Source organism: Lycium ferocissimum, unplaced genomic scaffold, assembly GCF_029784015.1.
Source record: "Lycium ferocissimum isolate CSIRO_LF1 unplaced genomic scaffold, AGI_CSIRO_Lferr_CH_V1 ctg3860, whole genome shotgun sequence".
NCBI classification, from domain to species: domain Eukaryota; kingdom Viridiplantae; phylum Streptophyta; class Magnoliopsida; order Solanales; family Solanaceae; genus Lycium; species Lycium ferocissimum.
Window position 1 is genome coordinate 33,483 of NW_026725512.1, and position 10,549 is coordinate 44,031.

General features: G+C 34.3%; 1 pseudogene; it reads left to right on the forward strand.

The window, feature by feature from the left end:
* The first annotated feature begins 232 nt into the window (after positions 1-232).
* LOC132044219 (actin-100-like) lies at positions 233-5,615 on the forward strand (annotated as a pseudogene).
* Positions 5,616-10,549: the final 4,934 nt, after the last annotated feature.

The following is a 10,549-nucleotide window of genomic DNA, read 5'->3' on the forward strand; positions in this document are numbered from 1 at the left end:
GGTTATTCATGTCTTCTTAAGTGTAGCAATTCTTTTGTGTTTATCCTTTTTTAATGTGAATTTTCTCCAGTTTAGAGTATTTGTGCAGCTACTTTTATCATGGTGAAAGATTCACTAATACATCTTGGTCTAGAGCGAGAAAATGTTAGATTGGAAATTCAACTAACATATTTTCAGCATTCTCCTCTTTCTTTTTATGGGAAGGAAGGAGAAATAGGTTTGGGCTTTGAACATGATTGAGATATCTTCAAATTGCTTGAATGAACTCTCACTGCACCATTATATCACTTTGAGCTTGAAGGGAGGTAAAAAAGAGATTCAAACTAAATATAAAGGTACTCACAGACTGAGCTGATTGTTGAACTATTTTTTCTTTGACTCTGTATGTGTACCATTGATGTCTCACCTAAATTATACAATATAAATGTCTGAAGTCTTTACAAGCTGGTTGGTGGGAAGGATAGTCAAACACTTTCTATTGACAATGGAACTGACACGAGCAAGGCTAGTTAGGAAAAAAGGGCTCGCAATTGCAGTTCCATTCATGGTGCTAACTGCATTGTTCCTATGTGACCTACTAATGAATAATGACTTTTTATTTGTTTCTCTAGGTTGGATTTGCTGGGGATGATTCTGCAAGGGCTATTTTCCCAATTATAGTTGGTCGTCCTCGTCAAATTGGCATCATGGTTGAAAAGGGAGAAAAAGATCTCTATGTTGGTGAAATCTTGCTGTAAAAGAGGTATTTTGGCTCTGAGATATCCAATTGAGCAAAGCATAATAAGCAACTGGGATGATATGGAGAAAATATGGCATCAGATATTTTGAAATGAAATCTGTGTTGCTCCCCAGGAGCATCACATTTTGCTGACTAAGGCACCACTTAACCCCAAACCAAATTGAGAGAAAATGACTGAAATAATGTTTGAGGCATTCAAAGTGCCAGCCATGTATGTTGCAGACCAGATTGTTCTCTCTCTGTTTGCTAATGGTCGCACAACTGGTAGGGAAAAGAAGGAATACCAGCATATTCTGGTTCTCTACTGTTATAGTCAGTCACTGATTTAGTTGTTGTTTTTCAACAAGGTCTTGTGCTTTATTCTGGTGATACTGTGAGCCACACTGTCCTAATCTATGAGGAACATGCACTTTTTCATGCTCTCTCACAGATAGCTGGTCATGATATTACATATTATCTCATGAGGATTCTCTCTGAGGGTCGTTTTATATATCTAACTGTACCATTGGAAGAGATGCTATTCATCATATTAAGGAGATGATTGCTTATGATGCACTGGATTTTAAACAGGACATTGACAAGGCAAAAAATTACTCAAAATTAGTTGAGAAGGGCTATGAGCTTCCCATGGACAAGTCATTACTATTGGTCTTTGAGAGGTTCGATTGCCTTGAGATCCTCTTCCAGCCCTCATTGGTTGGAATGTAATCGTAAGGAATTCATAAAAAAGCCTACAAGTCAATCACGAGATGTGATGAGAATATTGGAAAAGATTTATTTTCCAACGTTGTGCGTAGTGGTGGCTCAACTATGTTTCACGGCACTGTGATTTTATGAGCAAGGAAATCACTGCTCTTCTTTGCAAGCAGCATGGTATTTGGCACAAATATCTATGTTTCGTGTCATTTTACATACTATTCTTATGACTTTTATCGCTTAATCTATGATGAAATCGTCGTATTTGGGCTTATGTTGTTATATTTCATGTGTATAGGCACGATGAAGACAAACGATGAAAAACCAAGCTAAAAGTGGTTGATTTTGGAGCGAGATGATGATTACACGAGGCGACAAGTCGAAGACCATAAGTGATAAACTAAAAGGAAAAAAATTGAGCGAAGGAAGCATATGTGCTAGTCCCGTAGCACGGGGCTAGCACGTGAAGTTCGAGTTGCGGGAAATTGAAGTCCCGCGCTGCAAGGGCGTGGCGGAATTGGCACATTCATCATCCAAAATTCACTGAAGGTTCTGTGCTGAGCCTGCGATGCATGGCCAGCACGGGATGGCCTCAACCTGTCCGAATTTAATTAGGATTTTGTCTATTCTTCAGTCATTAAATTCCTAAGTTATAAATACTTATTTTAAGGGTTAAGAACGGTATTCTTGGACTCGGCGAGACACTTGTAAGTCGTCATTAACCCTTTTCTTCCCCATTTTTACTTTTATCTTCATAAACTCTAAGCTAATCATGAATTTTTTTGTCTATGATAGAATCATGAATAGCTAATCTCTTAGTTTCTTGGGTTGTAGCGAAAGACATGATAGTTGGTTTGACGACAATTTCTATCAATTAAATTTTCGTATTTTGGGTTGCTTATTTATTCTTTATCTTAATAGTTTGATTATCTGGCCAATAGTTGAACACTATTTGTGGCGTGTGAATTGAACTAGGGATATGGAATTTGCATACGTAATAAGAATAAATAGGGCTTGTTCGATATAATCGCTTCGCTCTTGAGGATAGGAATATACCCTTTAGCCTTACTTAGTCGAATACGGAGAAGTAAATGCGTTCTTGTTACCTCTGGCGACCATAGGGATATAAGCGTTATAGTAGCATCTACAGGCTTATAAGCAACTCGGAAGATACTGATAAAGTTATAATTAACCCGTCAACTAGTAACCCAGGAAATAAGATAGGTAGAATTGTCAGAAGATCAACTAGATTGTCGAAAGCCATTGTTACACCCCGTATCTTAGAACTAAGGTTAGACTCATATCACTAGAGTTTTAGTCGAAAAACTGAAGGTTTGAATGTTTTGCGAAAATGGTTGATAGGCCTACTTCGGGAAGCCATAACTCTGGATTAGTTGGGAATTTGGGAAAGTACCCTTAATGAAAGTTGTAGTATGTAGAAATACCTTTATAACGATATAAGGACCGGGCCGATCAAAGATCGGAGCAAGGAGATATGATCGTCTCAATATGGCTAATAGTAAGGCACTTAAAATTCTATAGAATCGGCTAAGTTTTCGATACGTCTGCCTTCCAGTCAAATTTCGTGAACATCCGTTGGGAATTTTAGAAAACTTAAAACTCAAAAGTTGTATCCCTTTGAAATAGCTTTCCAACGGTATATTGTGGAGCCCAAAACGAGCTCTGTACGAGAAGTTATGTCCATTTTATCGAAAACCACACAGAACCGACACACGTCGCTTTTCAGGGCGCGTGTGATGGTCCCGCATCGCGGGGTGATCGTAAAAAAATGCCCTCTCTGAATAATGACCTGCAGGGGTTTGTGCGCTGCATGTGCGTTGCGGGCCCATCGCATAATAGGTCAGGTTTCGGGTCAAAAGTCGGGATTTCGTATTTTAAGTTATATTTAAGCTTGGGGTTTATTTCCCTAACATCCCTAGTCAGGAAAAATCACCCTAAAGTCAGAGGGAACAAGTTCCAAGTCTTAAAAGTCCTCCAAGGTAAGTTTTATCACGATTCTAGGTTGAATTCAAGTCCCTAATCTCTTTCTAACTTGAGTAAACCCTTCTAATCGAAAGAGTTGTGAGTGGAACATTATTGTTGGGCATGGAAACCCTAGAACTTGAATTCAAGAGGATTGAACGTCAAAAAGGTAATGCTTCTACACTCTAATCATTCATAATAGTGAATTGATGAGTTCTTGGGAGAATAGTAAATGGGTTTAGTAAAGAGAATTACACGAACTATAGTAGCGTTTTGCATTGTTGACTTGAGATTGTTATAATCATATGGGTGATGGAGAATGATGTTAATTGCACCTAATTGAGATTTTAGAATCACCTAGAAGTAATAGAATGGGAATTGGGTGAAGAAACACCATTAATGGAGATTGTGGAGCTTTATACCAACTAAGTGTTTGATAAAATGCTTAGATGACCAAAGCATGGATATCATTGCTAATATAGAATCCCTTTGACTTGTATTGATATAGATCAAAGTTGAAAGGGTTGACGAACATTGTATTATGCTCAAAGGCTGGAATTAAGGTATGTGAGGCTAACTATCTGCGTTAGGGAATATTCATGATTCTCCCTACGCCTCACTCTTCATACTTGTCAGTAATTTGACTCAGACTATAGTTTAGCCCTAGTTTCATGATATTGTATAGAATCGTTATCTTCTAGGGTTGCGATTCTGAAATTCGTTCATGGTTGTCACTTTGAACATCATGAACTCAACACGTAATCTTTATAGACTTATGCATTTTTATCATATGAGTCTCATTAGTGTATAACCCAGTTATTTGCATGAGTCCCATAATCAGAAACAGTTATCATGCTATCAGCTATAGCCAGTCTCAGTCATTTAAATTGTTAATGTTGAACACCTGTATTTGTATTTTTGGGCCCTAGGCCACAATTTATGCATACGTATTGCTTGGGCCTGAGGCCACAGTTTTTGTGCACATTATTTGGGCCTTAGGCCACGATTATATTTGAGTTTTACAGGTGATTCTTCATCCAGAACGAGGAGTATTTCGACTTCTTGCTTTCCTATTTAGTTCGATTTCGTTTCGGTTCCATTATTTTATTACTTCGGTTGCTTTACATACCAAGTACAATTCAAATGTCGATGTCCCTTTATTGCTTGGGGCTCGCATCTCACGATGCATGTAACGACATACGAGTTGACGATCCGGCTACTTAGGAGTGTTCGTATCGGCCATCTATGGTGAGCCCCGATTTCCTTCGGGGCGATATCAGTCATGCAGTTCTTACAACTTTCTAGACAGTTACCTTTTGTATTCATTAGAGGCTTCATAGACACGGTCCATAGACGATGGATATTTGTTATGTTAGCCTTGTAGACAGTTCTACTCAGTCATTCAGTTGTTTTGGTTTAGCCATGTTGGCTACTTTTAGATATGTTCAGATTGTCTAAGTATTTCCGCATTATGATATTTCAGTCAGACTTTTAGTTAACCAGCATGTGTTAGTTTTATTTTAGAAATTAGTTATGTTTTGGTATCACATGTTGATTCAGTCAGCCAGTTGGTTCGCTCGGTCACATGCAGTCAGGCATCGGGTGCCATGATACGTCCAGGCCCAGGTTCGGGGCGTGACAGCCATGACCCTGGAACTTTCTCTCATCTGATTAACCTTACAATCTTTGTCGAAATATTCTCAGTCACAAAAACACCCATCACAAATTGTTTACTTTTCGTTTTTAGTTTAGTTACAACAAACACCTTGATTTTCACTTTCTTGAATAGTTTTATTCGAATTTGAATTAGTTTAATAGTAGAATCTAAGTCTCTGTGGGATCGATATCTGGACTTACAAATCCTATATTACTTGTATGACCGCGTATACTTGTGTGTGCGTTTGGGAGCAACACAACATGAAGTTCAAGGTTGTTGCACCACCTGAGAGAAAGTACAACACCTGGATAGGAGGACCACTTCCAGCTTCCCTTAGTGCTTTCAAACAAGTTTGTTTCTTTTTTGCTTTATTTGGCCGATCAACTACTTCTCATTCCCAAATTATTGTGAATGTCTTCTTGATAATTTCTTTTAAATCAACAGGTTCAGCACTAACTTGTATTTGTTGTGCAGATGTGTTTAACAAAGGAGCAATATGATGAATCTGGTCCCTCAATTGTCCACAGGAAATGCTTCTAAGAGTGGTTAGATAACTTAAATCCTTCTTTTCAAATTCCATCAAATGAATGATATTTCAATCTTTTTGAGCAGTGTGCTATTTTAGTTTCTAGCTGCTCTGTCATATGCTAATCTAGCTTGGCTCGCATTTGTTCTTTAATTCCAAGTGATTTGACTAGAAAGTCATGAACATGGAGTATCGGTACGACTAATGTTTGTTCTATTGCTTTGCATGTTAGGCACAGTTGGTGGTTATATTTTCTTATGACGAGCAAAGCTTTCTGAGTAACGTGGGATGCAGATTTGGTTGTTTTTACTTCAAAATTATATGTTCTAAGTTTTGGTAACAGAAGGGTAGATCTACATCTTTATGTTGTCTTCTTTAGGTACGGATTGGATCTTCTCTTCTTTCTTTTTTTTTCCCAGCTTTAGGAGGTATTAAGAGTTGCCTATGTTAATTCAAGTTGAAAGCAAAGATTCTTGTTCTGTACCTCTCTATCTATATCATATCTATAATCATCATCATATCATATCTCATGTTAATTATATAAGTGAGATGCTTCAAAGTTAAAAGTTAAAAGACAAAAATAGCCATCAAAAGTTGAACAACTGTTTTGCCCTACAAACAACCGTTATTTTAAGAACTTTTTCCTTCAAAAACTACATTAATTCTTCAAATCACCAATTGATCATTATGTCCAAAATGTGGAGAAGCTAAGAAGTTGAATAAAGTAGTTTACTTTAGACCAAATTCATCTGTATATGAATAGTTATTTGTTCATTAATGTACTTCAATGATGCCTTAAAATTCTAAGAAACGTGTAGATTAATTGTTCGAGGGTGCGAAGTTGATGGCACCTCTTCAAGTTCTTCTTTAATTTATACAATTTCTGCAAATGTTTTCAGCCATTGTTTAACCGTATGTATATACCGCTTAATTAGCCAACCATTACTTCAACATAATTTACAAACTGCTAAACAAAAGTTGAATCGCAAAAAAAGCGCAGGCTACGTCTTTTTCCTACTTCTACTTGAGTTATTTTGATTGCCTCAATATTCTCTATCTATATTTTTTTTTGCTTTATCCGCTACTTTTCTGGTATGCCCATGCAGATGATGCGCGGAAATAATAGAGCAATAAGAAATTTTGACAAATCAAAGCAGGTATATCTTCTCAGTAATTTCTTTTCTTTTTTTATTTGATAGAAAAACAACTTCCATCTTTTAAAGGATTCTTCAAAGTTCTATCACGCGAAACATGCTATCCAGAAACTTTGAGGAAACGAAACATTTTGGTACGTTTTGTACATTTTTAATGCAATCAAGAAAGTCGAATCACAGGGCATATAAAGTTATCATCAAGTTAAATTTAATTTAAGTTTATAACTATATGTAAGCTAATTATAAATTCAGATTTAAAAGTTGTGAATGACATCGGTGTAAGCTCGGTAGAATGTTTAATTTACAAGTCAGATCATACTTAATTATTTGATTAGGAAATAAATAATGAGGATGATTGATTCAGGAAAAGAAAGAGTAACAGTTGCTCACATAAGAGGAACTGAGGATATAAATACTTCTTGCATCTCAAATTAAAGACGTATTTTCATAATGGCTTTTAAAAAAAAAAAAAAAAATTTAGCTTATAACTCAAAACACATTTTTCATGAATTGCTATATAGTCTTTTCAACTTCGTATTCATTGATAAAGGGTACACGTGCAATGCGTGTACCCAACAATGAGTATTCAAAAAGTGAGAAGCCCCATTATATTGTTAAAAGTCCGTTAATAAATAAACCCTTCAGAAGTTAATCGACTGGATTACCCCTCATCGAAAAAATAAATTTTACACGTTTACATAAACAAAACCCAACAACTTCTTGGTTGAATTAGTATAGATATGAATGACTACTAAAGGGGTGTCTTATTTAATGTTATCATATTGAATACTAATAATATACCTATAATAAATGATAGGAAAAAAAATAAATACCTTCTATCATTTTACACGCTCTCCAGATGATTTATAGGTAATTTAAAGATTAATAGTATGTGATTTAATGAAATCCTATTAAATGCTAAATAATTGCAACAAAAAACAATTACTATGAAATAACTTATAGCAACTTATTAGCCTGTTTGGCTAAGCTTTTGGGAGACCAAAATTGCTTCTTTTTTTTTCCCTTCTTTCTAGAAAGTGCTTATTTTAAAAATTGAGGTGTTTGACCAAGCTTTTGGAAGAAATAAGTGTTTTTGGGAAGTAGTTGTTTTTCAGAAGCTAAAAGAAGTTAGTTTTTGCCCAAAACACTTTTGAGAAAAATATACTTAAAAGAACTATTTAAAGCTTGGCCAAATACTAAGTGCTGCCCAAAAGTGCTTTTAAAATTGATTAGCTAAACACAAACTGCTTCTTACCAAAAACACTTTTTTGAAAAGCACTAAAAAAAGTATCAAAATAAGCTAACTTTAGAAGCTTGACCAAATAGGCTAGCTTTGTAGACATTGCCAAACTATTTGTTTTCCTTCAGTTAATGATGAAGTTATATCAAATTTTACTCATTAAGCATCTTATTTAAATATACATCAAGAATATGCAGAGGCGGATCCAGGATTTAGAGGTTCCGGGTGCCACATTTCTTTGAATCCAAATAGGGTAAATTTTTTATCGATTCGATCGATGTTGGGCTTCGGATCGGATTATTGTCTTTTCAATTTATACAAATCAATTAAATGAAAAACGTAATAATTATGACAAGTCAGCATAACCAAGATTTTGTTATAATGGGAGAGAAGATGTTTGGACTAGAAAACTTATGATAATTTAACTTCTTAAATTAAGCAAATAACTAAGAAGAGATTAAAAAAAAAATTCAAGAATTAATAAATAAAGATAGTCAATAATAATACTTAAGAGCAAGTTAAGAGGAATTAAGCAAAGAAAATAAAAAGAAAGAAAATAGAAAGCTTACAAATTTGGCTCCTCTCCTTTATACACTTTTTCCATTTTCTCAAGTGTATAGTCGGATGATTAACGTTTATCTTATTTTATATTAAAAGACTTAGATTAAATTAACTTAACAAACATCTTTATAGTGAATGAGATGATTTCCGAAATACACTCACTAACATTGATAAGAAAAATCCTAAGTTCCATAAATTTTTGCAACTATTATTAACACTACTTTCATTTCATATCTTTTATATTAATATATAATTTTTTTTTAATGAAATGAAACTATATAAAATTTCAAATAATTATCTTCTCTTTCTCTCATACAACCCTTTGTATTATTCAACTTCATTTATTTGCAATATGATGAATAATACATAAAATAAAACAAAAAATACGTCATATTGTGGTTCAAATGGAGCAATTGAATTTTACCATATTAAGCTTCTTTGAAATAAATCGGTTTTTATTGCATTTAAATCATTAATTTTTCTTTTACCCGTAGTTTTAAATTCTAAATCGTATATATGAATTAAGTAAGTGACCCACATATAAATATTTTAATCTAAAATTACAAAGGTAGGTTAAAACAAATGAGTGAGTTAATAGAATTTCTATGCTAAAAGGCGTCAATTATATCCATTACTCGTTAGTTACACAATCTCATTCATTAAAATAAAGTTTGTATTTAGATGTAAAATATATTGCTACTAGCTAGTATAAATGGGTTCCTAAAATTGAGGACTTTACCGTGTTGCAGGTGTGTTGTGTTTTTTTAGTGTGCAAGCCAAAAAAATTAACAAAAAGTGTAGTGAATAGGGCTCGAACCCTCATCTTGGACTCAACTTTAGCTCCTTGCCACAGGCACCATCACAGCATCGGTTTCTGTGAGCGCCTATTGAATTATGTATTCTATTTCATGTGGGTATATATATACATGCATAGCGTTTTTCTTTGAAGCTTGCCGATGGCGTAGCACTCCCTCAGCCTTTAGTAGATCCGCCCCTGAGAATATGTCTAACCCTCACCATTGGATGAAACGAACTCACATCTATGTAATTTGTTTCTCTCTTTTCTTTTGCCGTCTCTTCGTTATTTTTTTCATCCTTTACTTTTCTGTTTGTTGGTGGAATTTCTGTTAATCATTGATTTTCTCACATGTATAATATACCAAAAGTTTTCCACTCTTATCTGCATTAGTAGACCTATACTTGCATTGGATTATATTTTGTAAATTGCTTGAACTAATTATCCATTTACCACTGAATCTTCATTAATTGATATCTACACTAAAGAGAACTGACGATGTTGAGGGTCAAAATATGGAAGTATGGTACATAGTATCTAAAATATGAACTTGAAAACAAAAAAAAAAAAAACATCAACCTAATAAAGCTCATATAGATTAATACAAACTTTGTCAACTCAGGAAAAGAAGAAAAACAACTGTAAACACATATCACCAAAATAAAGCTTAAAAGTGAACACAGGAATAACTCAATCCATCACGTCAACATCTTCTTATTCTTGACATCTGAAAATTTTCAAAATTAAGAAGTGAGTCAAACAGTTTTAATTATTTGCCAATGTAGAGAGTTGTAGTTGCACCTGCTAAAATTAAATTATTTGTTGGTTTCCACGTTAAATAAATGTTAAAGTTTTTAGAAACATCGAAACTTAGTCCCTGCAATGATAGCTTCCAACTAATTGTTGTATAGATTTAAAATTTTATTTACAGGATCCCTCCTTTGTTGCATGTTATACTTAAACTTTTACTAGCTTGAAACATCAACTAAGGTTTATCCTTTTCAAATTCTTCTACCTATTAAAAGGATTGGAAATAAAAATATGCTTACTATAGAGCATCGATTAGTTGTTGTTATAGCAAATGTATAAAAACTAAGATATTAATAGTTAACTAAAAGATCGGTGTAGAGCTTAACTTGACTACCTGAAGTTTTGAAATCAAGTCTAGAAGTGATTATTTCTTCTTCTGCAATTCCT